Genomic DNA, 18139 nt, shown 5'->3' with positions numbered 1-18139 from the left:
AGTATGTCATCAGAAGGAGAAACAACACTCTAATACAGGGGTCCCCAACCCCTGGTACTGGTCTGTGGCCTGTTAGGAACCAGGCTGCACAGGAGGAGGTGAGCGGCAGGTGAGTGAGAGAAGCTTCATCTGTATTTACAGCCGCTCCCCATCGCTTGCATTACCGCCTGAGCTCCACCTCCTGCCAGATCAGCGGCTGCATTAGATTCCCATCGGAGTGCAAACCCTAATGTGAACGGTGCATGCAAGGGGTCTGGGCTGAGCACTCCTTATGAGAATCTAATGCTTGATGATCTGAGGTGAAGCTAGCGCTGGGGAGCAGCTGCAAATACAGATTATCCTTAGCAGAGAGGTTTGACTGCACAGAGACCATAATAAATCAATTGCTTGCAGACTCATATCAAAACCCTATCAGTGAGTGGCAAGTGCCAATTAAGCTGCATCTTATGGAGCAGACTAGACATAAGCAACAGACTTCAGGTGTCACTGTCTCCCATCACCCCCAGATGGGACCATCTAGTTGCAGGAAAACAAGCTCAGGGCTCCCACTGATTCTGCATTATGGAGAGTTGTATAATTATTTCATTATATATTACAATGTAATAATAGAAATAGAGTAGAAATAAAGAAGAAATAAAGTGCACAATAAATGTAATGTAGAAATAAAGTGCACAATAAATGTAATGCGCTTGAATCATCCTGAAACCATATCCCCCCCGACCCCGCCAGTCCATGGAAAAATCGTCTTCCATGAAACCAGTCCCTGGTGCCAAAAAGGTTGGGGACCACTGCTATAATACATGGGATCCTATCAAGAGCTAAGGCTCTAGAGTTTAGGGTCAGTGACTACTTAAAGTAACCATTTAATATGACAGGATAAGGTATTCTCAGCCCTATACTTATGCCCTTCACATGCATTCATTCAGGTTGTATTAAATGCCCTTCGCTACGTGTAGTCAGCAACGGAATTGTTTGCATATATTCCTATTCTATAACCGGGTGTGAGGATCGCCCTTCTCTTCCCGCTTTGAGGTTAGATGTGGTCCCATGACTTGCTTTTCAATTATGAGCAGAACTAATGTGTGTCACTTTCTGGCAGAAACTTGAAGAAAGATGATTTACTGCATCATCTTTCCTTGCTTTGGTGATTATGAAAACATGTATCAAGATACCGCCTCCATCACCCTGTGTCCCTATGTGGCTACAATGAGCAGGACACGCCTGCTGACTTGAGATGGATATGTTGGGAATGACAAGTAGGCATTTACTATGTTGGGTCATTAAAATGACTGCTCATTATCTCCTCCCCATTTCGCAGTTGTGAGATTGCTTTAGAAATCACCACTTGTGCAAGTCGCTAAGACTAGTGTGTATTGCATCTGAAATTAAAACTTAAACCTTATTTCCCGTGGCTCATTAAATCTCCCTTCCTCCCACAAAGGCCTTCACATGGGTCAGAGTTGCCAAAATCCTGTGAGTTTATGATGTCCGTGCCTCAAATCCATTAGCAAGTCTAAATTTAGATGGTAACTTATATTTGCTTCCATTATTAAAAATAAAAGTGAACCTCAAAAAATTATGGAATGAACTCCATATACAGCTGCCTAAACCTTAACCCTTTCTCCAAAGAGTCTTCAAAACTATGACCTTCTTACATTATGCCTTTAGTGAAAATTTCGTCCACATAGAACCACAGGTGACATCTAAGCAATTATAAGCAAAAGTGCTTGTCTTTTCGATTTTCCCATTTTCAAGTTCTTTTCTTGTGTCAAAGCTGATTTTCTGTTTCTCTGTTCCTCCCACATCCCACTTTAGGAAGCTTTGTATTAAAGGCTGCTTTCCAAGCCATGGAAGAGGAAGCAGGACAGTTTCCATCCCTTTAGACACCTGGAAGAATCCTCTTGCACTTCACGCATCTTCAGAAAGGAGTCTTAAAAGTCCAAAAGAATAGTTTAAAAGCTTTGCCAATTGCTAGTGACCATGACTCTTTCCATCTAATTTATCTCAATCTGCAAGGCCCGCATTAGTCTCTATTCCTATAGCAAAGTAACAGACTGTCTTTAAGGCTTTCATTTCTTATTTTTATTTTATTTTCTCTCTCACAACACTTTTTTCATTTTCCCTAAACCTTTTTTCTGTACAGTTCTCCAACTTTACATTCATCTTGACAAGAAACAGGGAAGTAACTTGGAGGAAAGAGGGACAAGGAGAAAAAGGAAAAAGAGAAGAAGTGGTTACCTGCTTTCACGAAGAGAAGTAACAGCACATTCCCACCTGTGTTTGCCTGGGGGTGAAGACACTTATGAATCAATGACCAAAAGTGAGAGAAGTATTGCTAATAGGAATGAGAAGAACACAAAGAACAGGTAAACTCTAGATTCCTCTCGGTTATATTGAACTATATATAGTGTATATATTGTGTATCTATTGCTATACTGGACCCACAGAACGGTTTGAGGTCAAATACAGTTTTTAACACAATCTTACACAATTCAGAAAAAAACACTTGGGCATTCTACTCCAACAAATTCTTTATATATACAATTCAATCTAGAAGAGGTGGGGTTTTTTTCATTGAAATATAGTTGGTTTATAGGATTGTGTTAGTTTCAGGTATAGAGCATAGTGATTCAGTATTTTTGCGGATTATGTTCCATTATAGGTTATTGCAAGATAATGGGTATAATTCTCTGTACTATAAGTAAATCCTTGTTGCTTATCTATTTTAGATATAGTAGTTTATATACTTTAATCCCATATTCCTAATTTATCCCTCCCCCCACCTCCCATTTGGTAACCACAAATGTATTTTCTATGTCTGTGAGTCTGTTTCTGTTTTACATATACGTTCATTTGTATTGTGTTTTTAGATTCAGGTGGATTATTTTTACATCATTTAGTTATTCACTGAGAAAACTGCCTAACAGTCTTATGACTGTATGTATCACAAAAGGTCATCAGACCCTGGAATTTACAAACCTGACTGTGCAGAAGAGCCACCCGTGGACTTTTTTTAAATTTTGACTTCCAGATCCTTCCCTCTTTATTTTTAACGAGTTCCATGTGTGATTCTGATGTACATCCAGCTTGAGAATCACTAGTTTGGTCTGTCTCTCTCCAAATTGTTCATCTTCAGTCTTGAAAAATTAAAATTCCCAAAGTGTGAATGCCTATAGTATGAATCATCCTCTTACTCATCATATTAGTATTGCAGTTTAAGAACACAGAGGCTCTCCTTGATGACTGCAAGCTGTCTAGATCATTTTATGGGTGTAAAGTACTTTACTAGAGCAGCTGTTTATCATTCTTTTTAACATCTTCATTGGAGTATAATTGCTTTACATTGTTGTGTTAGTTTCTGATGTATAACAAAGTGAATCAGCTATATGTACACTTATAATCCCATATCTCCCCTCTCTTGAGTCTCCCTCCCACCCTCCCTATCCCAGCTGTCTAGGTAGTCACAAAGCACTGAGCTGATCTCCCTGTGCCATGCGGCTGCTTCCCACTAGCTGTCTCTTTTACATTTGGTAGTGTATATATGTCAGTGCCACTCTCTCACTTCATTCCAGCTTACCCTTCCCCCTCCCCGTGTCCTTAAGTCCATTCTCTACATCTGTGTCTTTATTCCTGTCCAGCCCCTAGGTTCGTCACAGACTTTTTTTTTTATTCCATATACATATGTTAGCATACGGTGTTTGTTTTTCTCTCTCTGACTTACTTCACTCTGTATGACAGACTCTAGATCCATCCACCTCACTACAAATAACTCAATTTCGTTTGTTTTTATGGCTGAGTAATATTCCATTGTATATATGTGCCACATCTTCTTTATGCATTCATCTGTCAATGGACACTTAGGTTGCTTCCATGTCCTGGCTGTTGTAAATAGTGCTGCAGTGAACATTGTGGTACATGACTCTTTGAAATTAGAACATTCCCTAACACCATATACAAAAATAAACTCAGAATGGGTTAAAGACCTAAATGTAAGGCCAGACACTATAAAAGTCTTAGAGGAAAACATAGGCAGAACACTCTATGACTTAAATCTCAGCAAGATCCTTTTGGACCCACCTCCTAGAGAAATGGAAATAAAAACAAAAATAAACAAATGGGACCTAATGAAACTTAAAAGCTTTTGCGCAGCAATGGAAACCATAAACAAGATGAAAAGACAACCCTCAGAATGGGAGAAAATATTTGCAAATGAAGCAACTGACAAAGGATTAATCTCCAAAATATACAAGCAGCTCATGCAGTTCAATATAAAAAAAAAAAAAACCCAATCCAAAAATGGGCAGGAGACCTAAATAGACATTTCTCCAAAGAAGATATACAAATGGCCAACAAACACATGAAAGGATGCTCAACATCACTAATCATTAGAGAAATGCAAATCAAAACTACAATGAGGTATCACCTCACACAGGTCAGAATGGCCATCATCAAAAAATCTACAAACAATAAATGCTGGGCAGGGTGTGGAGAAAAGGGAACCCTCCTGCACTGTTGGTGGGAATGTCAATTGATACAGCCACTATGGAGAACAGTATGGAGGTTCCTTAAAAAACTAAACATAGAACTACCATATGACCCAGCAATCCCACTACTGGGCATATACCCTGAGAGCAGTTGTTTATAAGCTGCAGGGCCCCATTTTGTAGGATGGTAAAACTTTGAATCAGATACAGCAAGTGTTTTAACTACTTCTTAAACGTAAATTGCTGGGTAAATTTCACTTTTAAAGAATTGTATTCATTCTTTCAGATCAGCTGGATACCACCTAATGAAGTTTAGCATCCCTGGTCACGGTCAAAATGTAACATTTCCCCCCAAAACATGTTGAAATCAATATTTTGAGAATAGTGAGCTATTAAATATCTGGTCTCTAGCAGGAAGAGAGGAAATGGAGAGGAAAAACATAAGGAGAGGAAAAACATAACGGGAAATGCACAGGCAGGAGAACCATCCACTTAGATCTCAGGCAGAACTTGTCAATCCCTTGAATCCTTTCTTCTTCCCACAGCTGCACTAAAATCGTTCCCCAACCACACTGCATTCTCTCCCACTCCGATGCCTCGGAACAGATTGTTCTGTACTCCTTGATGAAGTCCTGGTCTCTTAAGACCAGCTGAAATGTTACTGTTTCTGTGGAGGTTTCTTCCGTTCTCCAGGTCTGTCCTCTGCCCCCTCAAAGTCTCTATTTAGCTTCCATGACAGTGTAACTATCTGGTTTGATGTCAGTGTCCCCTGTTCGGCTATCAATTACATGAGAGCATTTCTGAATTTCCAGTTCCTAGCACAGTGCCAGACACCCAAAACGTGCTCAGTAAATGCTCACTGAATAAATATGAAATAAGTTGCTTAATTAAATTTCCATTCTACTGGACCTAATCGGACCTAATTGTCTCTTAAAGTGGCAACTAGAAAGGGCTAGGTGTCCCCTAGGGTTCCATGACACAACAGTAAATCCACTGGCCTTTTGAAACAATAGACAGAAGTCCCTGTCTGGCAGCTGCATTCAGCAACTTGCCGACAGAATTCTGTGACTGGGTTGCTGTGGTTTGGACCCAGGAAGAGATAGATAGAGGAAAAACCTGGAGTGAAAAAGCCAGGAGTGTGTAACCAAGTGAGACAAATGAGCAGTTTGAAAACCCAGGAATATCAGCTGTATTCTGGCAGTAGGTATTGAGAACTGTCCCAGACCAAGAGGAGGACAGAGATCAAAGACCAGGGACATAGCTATGGATCCCAAGAGAGACTGTATAGGTTACAGGGACTAGGGAATGATGATCCCAGTTTACTAGAACTAAAAGACTATAGGACCCTAGAGTTACAAGTGATAAAAATCAGAAAATGAATGTAACTGCAAAAGAAGATATGTCCCTGCACTAGGACCTCAAAGCCCTCTCTGGTTGTCCTTACAATGTATCCTATTGTCTTATTGCCCTACCAGACTGTGAGCCCCTCAAGAAAAGCCATTTCAACCTATTCCTCCTTCTGTTCCCAACACCCACTAGGATCCCAGCATATTGTCTGACACTTAATTTACACCTAACATATTTTGCTGTTGAACTGACCTCTAAGAATAGAGAAGTGTCTAACTTACACCCTCCAAGTCCTACAGCTAAAGACAAGATTTTAACCCAATGTGTTTTACTATATGAATTTCAGGCTACTTCAGCAGCTCCTTGATTCTGTCATTATGAGACATTTTCGCCCTAAATTACATGTGATGACTAGAACTTCATACGTTATAGAAATAAACAGATATGAACAGAAGAGGAAAAATACACAGAAAGAATGTACTTTTTCTTAGTAATGATACACTCAAACATTTCTAGTGCCTGAGAAAGTAAAACCTTCTTTAATTCCACTGCAGTTTTGAAATGAAACCTGCCACCGTACTGACTGTTCGTTGCTCCAGACAAGCTTGGGTGTGTGGCTAATGTTTGGTGCAGCAACTCTGATACAGTGTAAGATTTCTGAGTGACAGGATGATATCAGCTTTTTGCAGAAGTTAGCTGCAATTTTATTGGAAAAAAAGTTGTCTGAGGAGATTGAGCAGTAACTGAATATGCATATATATGCCCCAGCAGTCAAAGAGCTGTAAAGTAACCACTTTTTCAAATTGACTTGTGCAATAGAGAGAAAAACTCCTACGTTTCCTCAGGCCTCATACATCGTCAAATGGGCACTATAAAACAATGTTTTCCTTTCTTGCTTTTTATCACTATGAGTACAGACATAAAGTTAGTTTAATAGTAAATGGACATTCTATCCTATGCTTTCTTCACAAGGAGAATGTCAAATTTTTACAGTTATTGAAATACAGCGCATCCTGAACTCTCCACAGACTGGCCTGTAACTTGCAACACTGTGCCTTCTAGAATTGCAGTTCCCCTGCTATTCCCAAGTAAACTCAAGTTCAGAAACCCCATTAAAGGCTCTGGCCTAAAGTTTTCTCTTGTCCTGTCTTTGCCACCTGACCAAAAACTGGAGCTTCCTCTGTGGCCCTGCATGGCATGCAGTGACTCTCTCTGGGATCTCCACGATCCAGCCTCATCCACCAGAACACAAGCATCAGTCCCCTCCACCAGTAAGCTTACACAAGCCACTGAACCAACCTTACCCACTGGAGGGAGACAACAAAAACAATGGGAACTCCAAACCTGCAGCCTGTGAAAAGGAGACCCCAAACACAGTAAGTTAAGCAAGATGAGAAGACAGAGAAATACACAGCAGATGAAGAAGCGAGGTAAAAACCCACCAGACCAAACACATGAAGAGGAAATAGGCAGTCTACGTGAAATAGGATTCAGAGTAATAATAGTAAAGATGATCCAAAATCTTGGAAATAGAATGGAAAAAATACAAGAAACGTTTAACAAGGACCTAGAAGAACTAAAGAGCAAACAAACAATGATGAACAACACAATAAATGAAATTAAAAATTCTCTAGAAGGTATCAATAGCAGAATAACAGAGGCAGAATAACGGATAAGTGACCTGGAAGATAAAAGAGTGAAAATAACTACTGCAGAGCAGAATAAAGAAAAAAGAAGGAAAAGAATTGAGGACAGTCTCAGAGACCTCTGGGACAACATTAAACACACCAACATTCAAATTTTAGGGGTCCCTGAAGAAGAAGAGAAAAAGGGACTGAGAAAATATTTGAAGATATTATAGTTGAAAACTTCCCTAATAAGGGAAAGGAAATAAGTCCAGGAAGCACAGAGAGTCCCATACAGCATAAATCCAAGGAGAAACATTCCAAAACACATCAATCAAATTATCAAAAGTTAAATCCAAAGAAAAAATATTAAAAGCAGCAAGGGAAAAGCAACAAATAACATACAAGGGAATCCCCATAAGGTTAACAGCTGATCTTTCAGCAGAAACTCTGGAAGCCAAAAGGGAGTGTGGCAGGACATATTTAAAGTGATGAAAGGGAAAATCCTACAACCAATATTACTCAACCCAGCAAGGGTCTCATTCAGATTCGACGGAGAAATCAAAACCTTTATAGACAAGCAAAAGCTAAGAGAATTCAGCACCACGAAAACAGCTTGACGACAAATGCTGAAGGAACTTCTCTAGGCAGGAAACACAAAAGAAGGAAAAGACCTACAATGACAAACCCAAAACAATTAAGAAAATGGGAATAGGAACATACATATCGATAATTACCTTAAATATAAATGGATTAAATGCTCCCACCAAAAGACACAGACTGGCTGAATGGATATGAAAACAAGACCCATATATATGCTGGCTACAGGAGACCCACTTCAGACCTAGGGACACATACAGTCTGAAAGTGAGGGGATGGAAAAAGATATTCCATGCAAATGGAAATCAAAAGAAAGCTGGAGTAGCAATTCTCATATCAAACAAAATAGACTTTAAAATAAAGACTATTACAAGAGACAAAGAAGGACACTGCATGATGATCAAGGGATCAATCCAAGAAGACGATATAACAATTGTAAATATTTATGCACCAAACAAAGGAGCACCTCGATACATAAGGTAAATCCTAACAGCCATAAAAGGGGAAATCGACAGTAACACAATCATAGTAGGGGACTTTAACACACCACTTTCACCAATGGACAGATCATCCAAAATGAAAATAAATAAGGAAACACAAGCTTTAAATGATACATTAAACAAGATGGACTTAATTGATATTTATAGGACATTCATTCCAAAAACAACAGAATACACATTCTTCTCGAGTGCACCTGGAACATTCTCCAGGATAGATCATATCGTGGGTCACAAATCAAGCCTTGGTAAAATTAAGAAAATTGAAATCGTATCAAGTATCTTTTCCAACCACAACACTATGAGACGAGATATCAATTTCAGGAAAAAAACTGTAAAAAATACAAACACGTGGAGGGTAAACAATACACTACAAGATAACCAAGAGAGATCACTGAAGAAATCAAAGAGAAAATCAAAAAATACCTAGAAACAAATGACGATGAAAACATGACAACCCAAAACCTGTGAGATACAGCAAAAGCAGCTCTAAGAGGGAAGTTTATAGCAATACAATCCTACCTTAAGAAACAAGAAAAATCTGAAATAAACAACCTAAGCTTACACCTAAAGCAATTAGAGAAAGAAGAACAAAAAAAATCCCAATGTTAGCAGAAGGAAAGAAATCCTATAAATCAGATCAGAAATAAATGAAAAAGAAATGAAGGAAACAATAGTGAAGATCAGTAAAACTGAAAGCTGGTTCTTTGAGAAGATAAACAAAATTGATAAACCATTAGCTAGACTCATCAAGAAAAAAAGGGAGAAGACTCAAATCAACAGAATTAGAAATGAAAAATGAGACCTAACAACTGACACTGCAGAAATACAAAGGATCATGAGAGATTACTACAGGCAAGTATATACCAATAAAATGTACAACCTGCAAGATATGGACAAATTCTTAGAAAAGCACAACCTTCTGAGACAGAACCAGGAAGAAATAGAAAATATAAACAGACCAATCACAAGTACTGAAATTGAAACTGTGATTAAAAATCTTCCAACAAACAAAAGCCCAGGACCAGATGGCTTCACAGGTGAATTCTATCAAACATTTAGAGAATAGCTAACACCTATTCTTATGAAATTCTTTCAAAATATAGCAGAGGGAGGAACACTCCCAAACTCATTCTTTGAGGCCACCATCACCCTGATACCAAAACCAGGAAAAGATGTCACAAAAAAAGAAAACTATGGGCCAATATCACTGATGAATATAGGTGCAGAAATCGTCAACAAAATACTGGCAAACAGAATCTAACAGCACACTAAAAGGATCACACACCATGATCAAGTGGGATTTATCCCAGGGATGCAAGGATTCTTCAATATATGCAAATCAATCAATGTGATAAACCATATTAACAAATTGAAGGATAAAAACCATATGATCATCTCAATAGATGCAGAAAAAGCATTTGACCAAATTCAACACCCATTTATGATAAAAACCCTCCAGAAGTAGGCATAGAGGGAACTTACCTCAACATAATAAAGGCCATATATGAAAAACCCACAGCCAACTTCGTTCTCAATGGTGAAAAACTGAAACCATTTCCACTAAGATCAGGAACAAGACAAGGTTGCCCACTCTCACCACTATTTTTCAACATAGTTTTGGAAGTTTTAGCCATGGCAGTCAGAGAACAAAAAGAAATAAAAGGAATACAAATCAGGAAAAAAGAAGTAAAACTGCTACTGTTTGCAGGTGACATGATACTATACATACAGAATCCTAAAGATGCTACCAGAGAACTACTAGAGCTAAACAATGAATTTGGTAAAGTAGCAGGATACAAAATTAAGGCACAGAAATCTCTTGCATTCCTATACATTAATGATGAAAAATCTGAAAGAGAAATTAAGGCAACACTCCCATTTACCATTGTATCAAAAAGAATAAAATACCTAGGAATAAACCTATCTAAGGAGACAAAAGACCTGTATGCAGAAAACTATAAGATACTGATGAAAGAAATTAAAGATGATACAAACAGATGGACAGATATACCATGTTCTTGGATTGGAAGAATCAACATTGTGAAAATGACTATACTACCCAAAGCAATCTACAGATTCCATGCAATCCCTATCAAGCTACCAATGGCATTTTTCACAGAACTAGAACAAAGAATTTCACAATATGTATGGAAACACAAAAGACTCCAAATAGCCAAAGCAATCTTGAGAAAGATAAACGGAGCTGGAGGAATCGGGCTCCCTTACTTCAGACTATATTACGAAGCTACAGTAATCAAGAACAGTATGGTACTGGCACAAAAACAGAAATATAGATCAATGGAAGAAGATAGAAAGCCCAGAGATAAACCCATGCTCATATGGTCACCTTATTTTTGATAAAGGAGGCAAGAATATACAATGGAGAAAAGACAGCCTCTTCCATAAGTGGTGCTGGGAAAACTGGACAGCTACATGTAAAAGAATGAAACTAGAACACTCTCTAGGGCTTCCCTGGTGGCGCAGTGGTTAAGAATCCGCCTGCTAATGCAGGGACATGGGTTCGAACCCTGGTTCGGGAAGATCCCACATGCCATGGGGCAACTGAGCCTATGTGCCACAATTACTGATCCCATGTGCCACAACTACTGAAGCCCGTGAACCTAGAGCCCATGCTTCATAAGAAGAGAAGCCACCACAATGAGAAACCCACGCACCACAACAAAGAATAACCTCCACTCGCGGCAACTAGAGAAAATCCCTGCGCAGCAACAAAGACCCAATCCAGCCAAAACTAAAATAAATAAATTAACATTCCCTAATACCATACACAAAAATAAAATCAAAATTGATTAAAGACCTAAATGTAAAGCCAGACACTATAAAAAAACTCTTAGAGGAAAACATAGGCAGAACACTATGACTTAAATCACAGCAAGATCCTTTTTGACCCACCTCCTAGAGAAATGGAAATAAAAACAAAAATAAACAAATGGTACCTAATGAAACTGAAAAGAGTTTGCACAGCAAAGGAAACCATAATCAAGACGAAAAGACAACCCTCAGAATGGGAGAAATATTTGCAACCGAAGCAACTGACAAAGGATTAATCTCCAAAATATATAAACAGCTCATGCAGCTCAATATCGAAAAAACAAACAACCCAATCCAAAAATGGTCAGAAGATCTAAATAGACATTTCTCCAAAGAAGATATACAGACTGCCAACCAACACATGAAAGGATGCTCAACTTCACTAATCATTAGAGAAATGCAAATCAAGACTACAATGAGATATCACCTCACACAGGTCAGAATGGCCATCATCAAAAAATCTACAAACAGTAAATACTGGAGAGGATGTGGAGAAAAGGAAACCCTCTTGCACTGTTGGTGGGAATGTAAACTGATACAACCACAATGGGGAACAGTATGGAGGTTCCTTAAAAAACCAAAAATACAATTACCATATGACCCAGCAATCCCACTACTGGACATATACCCTGAGAAAACCATAATTCAAAAAGACACATGCACCCCAATGTTTACTGCAGCAACATTTACAATAGCCAGGACATGGAACAACCTAAGTGTCCATCGACAGATGAATGGATAAAGAAGATGTGACACATATATACAATGGAATACTACTCAGCCATAAAAAGAAATGAAATTGAGTTATTTGTAGTGAGGTGGATGGACCTAGAGTCTGTCATACAGAGTGAAGTAAGTCAGAAGAGAAAAACACATACCGTATGCTAACACATATATATGGAATCTAAAAAAAAAAAAAAATGGTTCTGAAGAACTTAGGAGCAGGACAGGAATAAAGATGCAGATGTAGAGAATGGACTTGAGGACACTGGGATGGGGAAGGGTAAGCTGGGACAAAGTGAGAGAGTGGCATGGACATATATACAATCCCAAATGTAAAACAGATAGCTAGTGGGAAGCAGCTGCATGGCACAGGGAGATCGGCTCAGTGCTTTGTGACCACCTAGAGCGGTGGGATAGGGAGGGTGGGAGGGAGACACAAGAGGGAGGTGATATGTGGTTATATGTATACATATAGCTGATTCACTTTGTTATACAGCAGAAACTAGCACAACACTGTAAAGCAATTATACTTCAATAGAGATGTTAAAGTTTAAATCCAAAAAACAAAAATTCTTAGTTATGTCCTCATTCATTCCACATGTATCTAATGCATCGATTGCCTATTTTATGGCATAAGTAGGATTTGGATATGGAAAGATGAATTAGTCACAGTTCTGGCCTTCAAGGTGCTCAAAGTCTTCTATGAAAAAAACAAACAAAACAAACAGTTACCATATAATAGCCTAAGTGCTATGATAAAGATTTTACAAGGTAATGTATTATTGGGGAGGAAAAAAACCTCTAACTAATCATCTGGGAGGATGGGTATTTGAGAGGGTTGGATATGTTTACAAGGAGATGTCATGGGAAAGTTACTGCAATACATGGGAATTCTGGAGATACTATTACTTTGGTGTCTGCTAAGCTCTGTAGTTTTCTATCCAAATAGTAAAATAGTGAGAGAGTTAGTTGAATGCAAAATCTTCTTAATTCTGGGTGAAATGCAGATCTAGAATTTGCTCATGTAGCATGAACTGTACCCACAGTCTGAAAAAAGCAAGCCAAATAAACGAATTATTAATTCGATTCACACAAAAGCAAGGTCCTTTAACCCAATTTTCATGGAAATTGTTTCTCCCGCCATTAACCTTAATTCTAGGTTCACTCCCCTCTGAGGACCTAGTCAAAAAGGCAATACAAGCTTACTAACAAGGGTGTACACACTGATGTAGTTAAAGCTGATTAGCATTAGGATATAATGGTAGTAGAAAACCTGGATATACACCTTGGGATATCAGGCATAGCAATGGTTGAGAATAATTCTCTTTAGAAAATTATAAAAATGGTGCACCTGAAGGATGAATGATATGGTTTGTTTTCCATTAGAGCCCAAAAATACATGGCTGATTAATTTTTTAATTGAAATAGAGTTGATTTTCAAGATTGTGTTCATTTCAGGCATACAGCATAGTGATTCAGTATTTGTGCAGACTGTATTCCTTTATAGATTATTATAAGATAATGGGTATAATTCCCTGTGCTATACAGTAAATCCTTGTTCCTTATCTATTTTATATGTAGTAGTTTGTATCTGTTAATCCCATACTCTTAATTTGCCCCTCCTTTGGTAACTGCAAGTTTGTTTTCTGTATCTGTGAGTCTGTTTCTGTTTTGTATATAGATTCATTTGTATTATTTTTGAGTCCATATATAGTATTTGGCTTTCTCTGTTTGACTTATTTCACTAAGCATAGTATTCTCTAGGTCCAGCCATGTTGCTGCCAATGACAGTATTACATTACTTTTTATGGCTAAGTAATATTCAATTGTATATATGTGCCACATCTTCCTAATCTGATCATCTATTGATGGACACTTGGGTTGCTTCTTTGTCTTGGCTATTGTAAATAGTGCTGCTATGAACATCGGGGTGCATGTATCTTTTTCAATTAGTGTTTTCATTTTTCCAGATATATACCCAGGAGTGGAATTGCTGGATCATATGGTAGTTCTATTTTTAAATTTCTAAGGAAATGTTATACTGTTTTCCATAGTGGCTGCACCAATTTGCATTGCCACCAACAGTGTACAAGTGTATCCTTTTCTCCACATCCTCTCCAACATGTGTTATTTGTAGACTTTTTGATGGTGTGAGGTATTACCTCATTGTGGTTTTGATTTGCATTTCTCTAATAATTAGTGATGGTGAACATCTTTTCATGTGCCTGTTGGTCATCTGTGTATTTTCTTTCAAGAGATGTCTATTTAGGTCTTCTGCCCATTTTTTGATTGGGTTGGTTGTTTTATTGATATTGAGTTGTATGAGTTTTTAGTATATTTTGGAAATTAACCCCTTGTCGGTCACATTGTTTGCAAATATTTTCTCCCATTCTGTAGTTTGTCTTTTCATTCTGTTGATGGTTTCCTTTGAAGTGCAAAAGCTTTTAAGTTTGGTCAGGTCCCATTTGTTTATTTTTGCTTTTATTTCCTTTGCCTTGGGAGACCGATCCAAGAAAATATTGCTGTGATTTATGTTGGAGAGTGTTTAACCTGTGTTCTCTTCTTTGACCCAGATCATGACTATTGAATTCCAGGCATAATGGAGATAGGGAGAGAGTACACTGGTCCCATTCACGGAACTTAAAGATTACCCTTCCTTTTTCTTTCTGACCATAATATGGTTCTTTGTTTCACCATCTACTGAAAAGAATTCTAAAGATCACTACCTAGCATCCTTACTAAAATGATTCAAATCTATGAAGTAGAGCCTAAAACAAATTTACTTTCTGAAGGAGTGATTCCAAGCCCTAGATGTTCCAATTATGCAAACAGTTATCACAAGAGATATTCAAATAAATTTATAAGAATAAATATATTGCTTTAAAACATTAACATGTATAATATCGTATTTTTAGGAAGTATATATTTAAGACATATAAAAGATAATGTGAAATGAGAAAGTGTTAAGATGTTACAATGGCGAAATCTTTAGATTCTAAAGAGATTCCAATTCCATGTTCTAGAATAAAGATTCTAGTTTTGCCCAGGATGGTTACTGTGGCTATTTTGAGGTGAACTGGGAGGCTCTGAGCCATGTCAAAGTGGAGGAGTGGCGGTCAGTGGGCAACTTTATTATATTGATACAAGCAACACACATTCATTGTAGAAAAAGAGAATACTAGGAAGCAAAAGGATTAAAAAAAAAACCCTATAACCCCACAACTTATTAGATAACAATATTAGTAAGCTTTTAAAGTATACTTTCTAGAATTTTTTCATATGCTTTAGTTGCAAAAAAAAAAAAAGGAATTATACCCACATATAATACTTTTGTAACCTGTTTCCACTGACTTCACAATACAGTTCAAGCTGAGTGGTATAGCACTGTTGAAATTTATACCATGATTTATTTAACCAGTACTATAAGTACCCTATTGTTGGTTAGTTTGATTGCTTCTGATTTCTATCATAATTTTACAATGAAAATCTTTGTAAATGAATCTTTACACACATCCTAAATTCCATTAGGATACATTTTTAGAAATGGAATTGAGGAGCCAAGGGATGGGCACATTTTTATATTTTCTCAACGTATTTCCAAATTTTCCTACAGAAAGTTGGTATCCGCAAAGTAGGAGACTGCTCATACCTGTAGGCTGGTTATTTGTATTCATGGACGCTATTCTCTTGTACTAACTTGTGTCACTCATAGTGCCACAATATTCCAATAATGACTGAAAGGACCTTGGACACTCGACTCCAGCAGTCGAGAGTAAGGTTCATTTCCTTGGAAACCTCTTTCTTTTTCCCGAGTAGTGATACATGGCTATCACGTGATCTTTTTCAGATTGCCCCAATCAGTTAACAACAGTTTAACACAAATGAGAGTATTTCACTTATGGACGATCATTACAATAGGCTACAATTTATGCTAAATCATGTGTGAGATTTCTCAATGAGAAAAATGTATACTGAGAACAGATCTTGAATGATTTAGCATTTGAACACCAGCGCTCACACACTGTACCATGTAGATTATGCAAAATTTTGGTTCAGGAGAGAGATGCTTGAAAACACTTTTGTTTCTCTTTGAGGCCAGTACTTGAACATGTTTTAAACACTTATTTCATTAAAATCAATTAATTGGTTAATTATTGATTAACCAGATTAACTAGCCCCAGAATGAAATGTTGAGAGGAAAAGTCAGTTTCAATCTGTGGGGAAAATGATGGCAATGCCACTTTTAACAACTAATTATAGGAATTGTCTTCTAGAACACCTGGGCTGCAGTCTCGAACTAGATTCCTTCTGCTGCTTTTTCTTTTCTTCTGATTTTTTTTTTAACAAGAAAGAAGAAATTACAAAAGGCAATTCTGTCTAAGAAAAGGAAAGGATTAAAAAAGAGAAGCCTTCATTTTGAAGCATCCACAGGACACCATGGAAAGCTCCCAAGCACTAGAAAAGAAAACCTCATTCCACAGACATAAATAAGAACAAATCCTTCTGGACAGAGCTTAAGACAGGAGGTGGGGGTGATAAAATTACAGTACATTTTTAAAGCATGGGCTTTGCAAGCTGCACGTCCTCAAGAAAAAAATAACTTTAAGGAATTGAGGTGAATTCAGCATGTGGAGATTGTGTCACTTCCTACTATTGTTCTATGGTCCTTTAATTATGGTAGGATCTGGTGTCTGGCCCTAGAATGCATAGGTTCTACTGTCTGATAAGACATTTTTTCCTCATATGCATTCTGACCCATCAGCTACGGATGCAGGTACCATGACCCAGGATTGAGCTGGAAGGAGGAGACTGTACAACCATTGGTAACACAGCCGATTTAACGGGATTGTCAGTCCTCTGATTTTCCAGCGACAGTTCTTGAATCATTCTATAAGCAACGTGATGAACCACAAACATATTTCAAGCATTTTCTCTTTGCCAAAAAGGTTCTCTATTTTCAAACTTTCACAGACCTCAATTTCAACTTAAAGTCCTATTTTTAATTATATTCCACCAAATTAAATTTTAATTTATGTCTTCCAGAAAAAAAGCATCTAAGAGCTATCAAATAGATAACACAATTCAGTGTCTTTACAAAAACGCTTTTAAAATCCAGCGTAAAAATCAACACCCCAAAATAAGTCCTTTTCATTTCTAAATTGTTCATAAGAGGAAATCGTACAAATAAATCACAAATGCAAGTACATTTTTTCCTTCAATGCATCAACCATTTTTTACCTGCAAAATTGCCTTTACTTCCTTGGGAGCAAAGTCAGGTGATACAACAAAAAGAATAAACTACTTTTGATTTGCTAGTTATTTTGCTGACTCTAAAGATATCAAATATCATTTCAAAGAGAAAATGGTTTGTTGCAGAGATAATAGTAGTAGTCACCATCCTTTATATGTGTGTTATGTTAAAATGCGTAACTTAAACCTGCTTATTAGCTACTTAAGCTGGTAACAGTTCTTTGAAGCATTATGTTTCCCATTTTACATGAGTAAACAAGCTCAGAGATGCTAAATTATTTGCTAATATGTGACAGTCATATATGAATTAAGATATGGCTCTGAAATGTGTTACAGCTAATGTGTCACAAAGGCTATGTCACCAAACTTCTTGTCATGTCTCAGTTTTTCCATAGTCACCACAGCCTTCCTCTAAAAATGGTGATGCAGTTTAGATAACATCCCAGTCCTTCCTTCTCACTTATCTGTCTAGTTATAAATTCATTTCTTCAACAGATAATTAATGATTACTGTATTTGGTACTGTAGAAACAAGATGACTAATTTTATGGTCATGACCTCCAAGATCTCAGTTTGGTGAGCAAAATATACAGATTAAAAAAAATTAGTTAAAAGAGCCTAGGATAAGTGTATGTGATGGTAGAAGGTACTATGAGAACCCAGAAGAGAGAAGGAATAAATTTAAAAGACAGGAAGACCTTAACCAAGGAGACACTGATTTTGCTGAGTTTTAGACCATAAATAAGAGTCTCTTGGTATTTTCAACCTCCATCCCTTGC

The sequence above is a fragment of the Lagenorhynchus albirostris genome, chromosome 16 (assembly GCF_949774975.1).
Source record: "Lagenorhynchus albirostris chromosome 16, mLagAlb1.1, whole genome shotgun sequence".
Lineage (NCBI taxonomy): Eukaryota > Metazoa > Chordata > Mammalia > Artiodactyla > Delphinidae > Lagenorhynchus > Lagenorhynchus albirostris.
Note: the sequence above shows the minus strand (reverse complement) of the source record.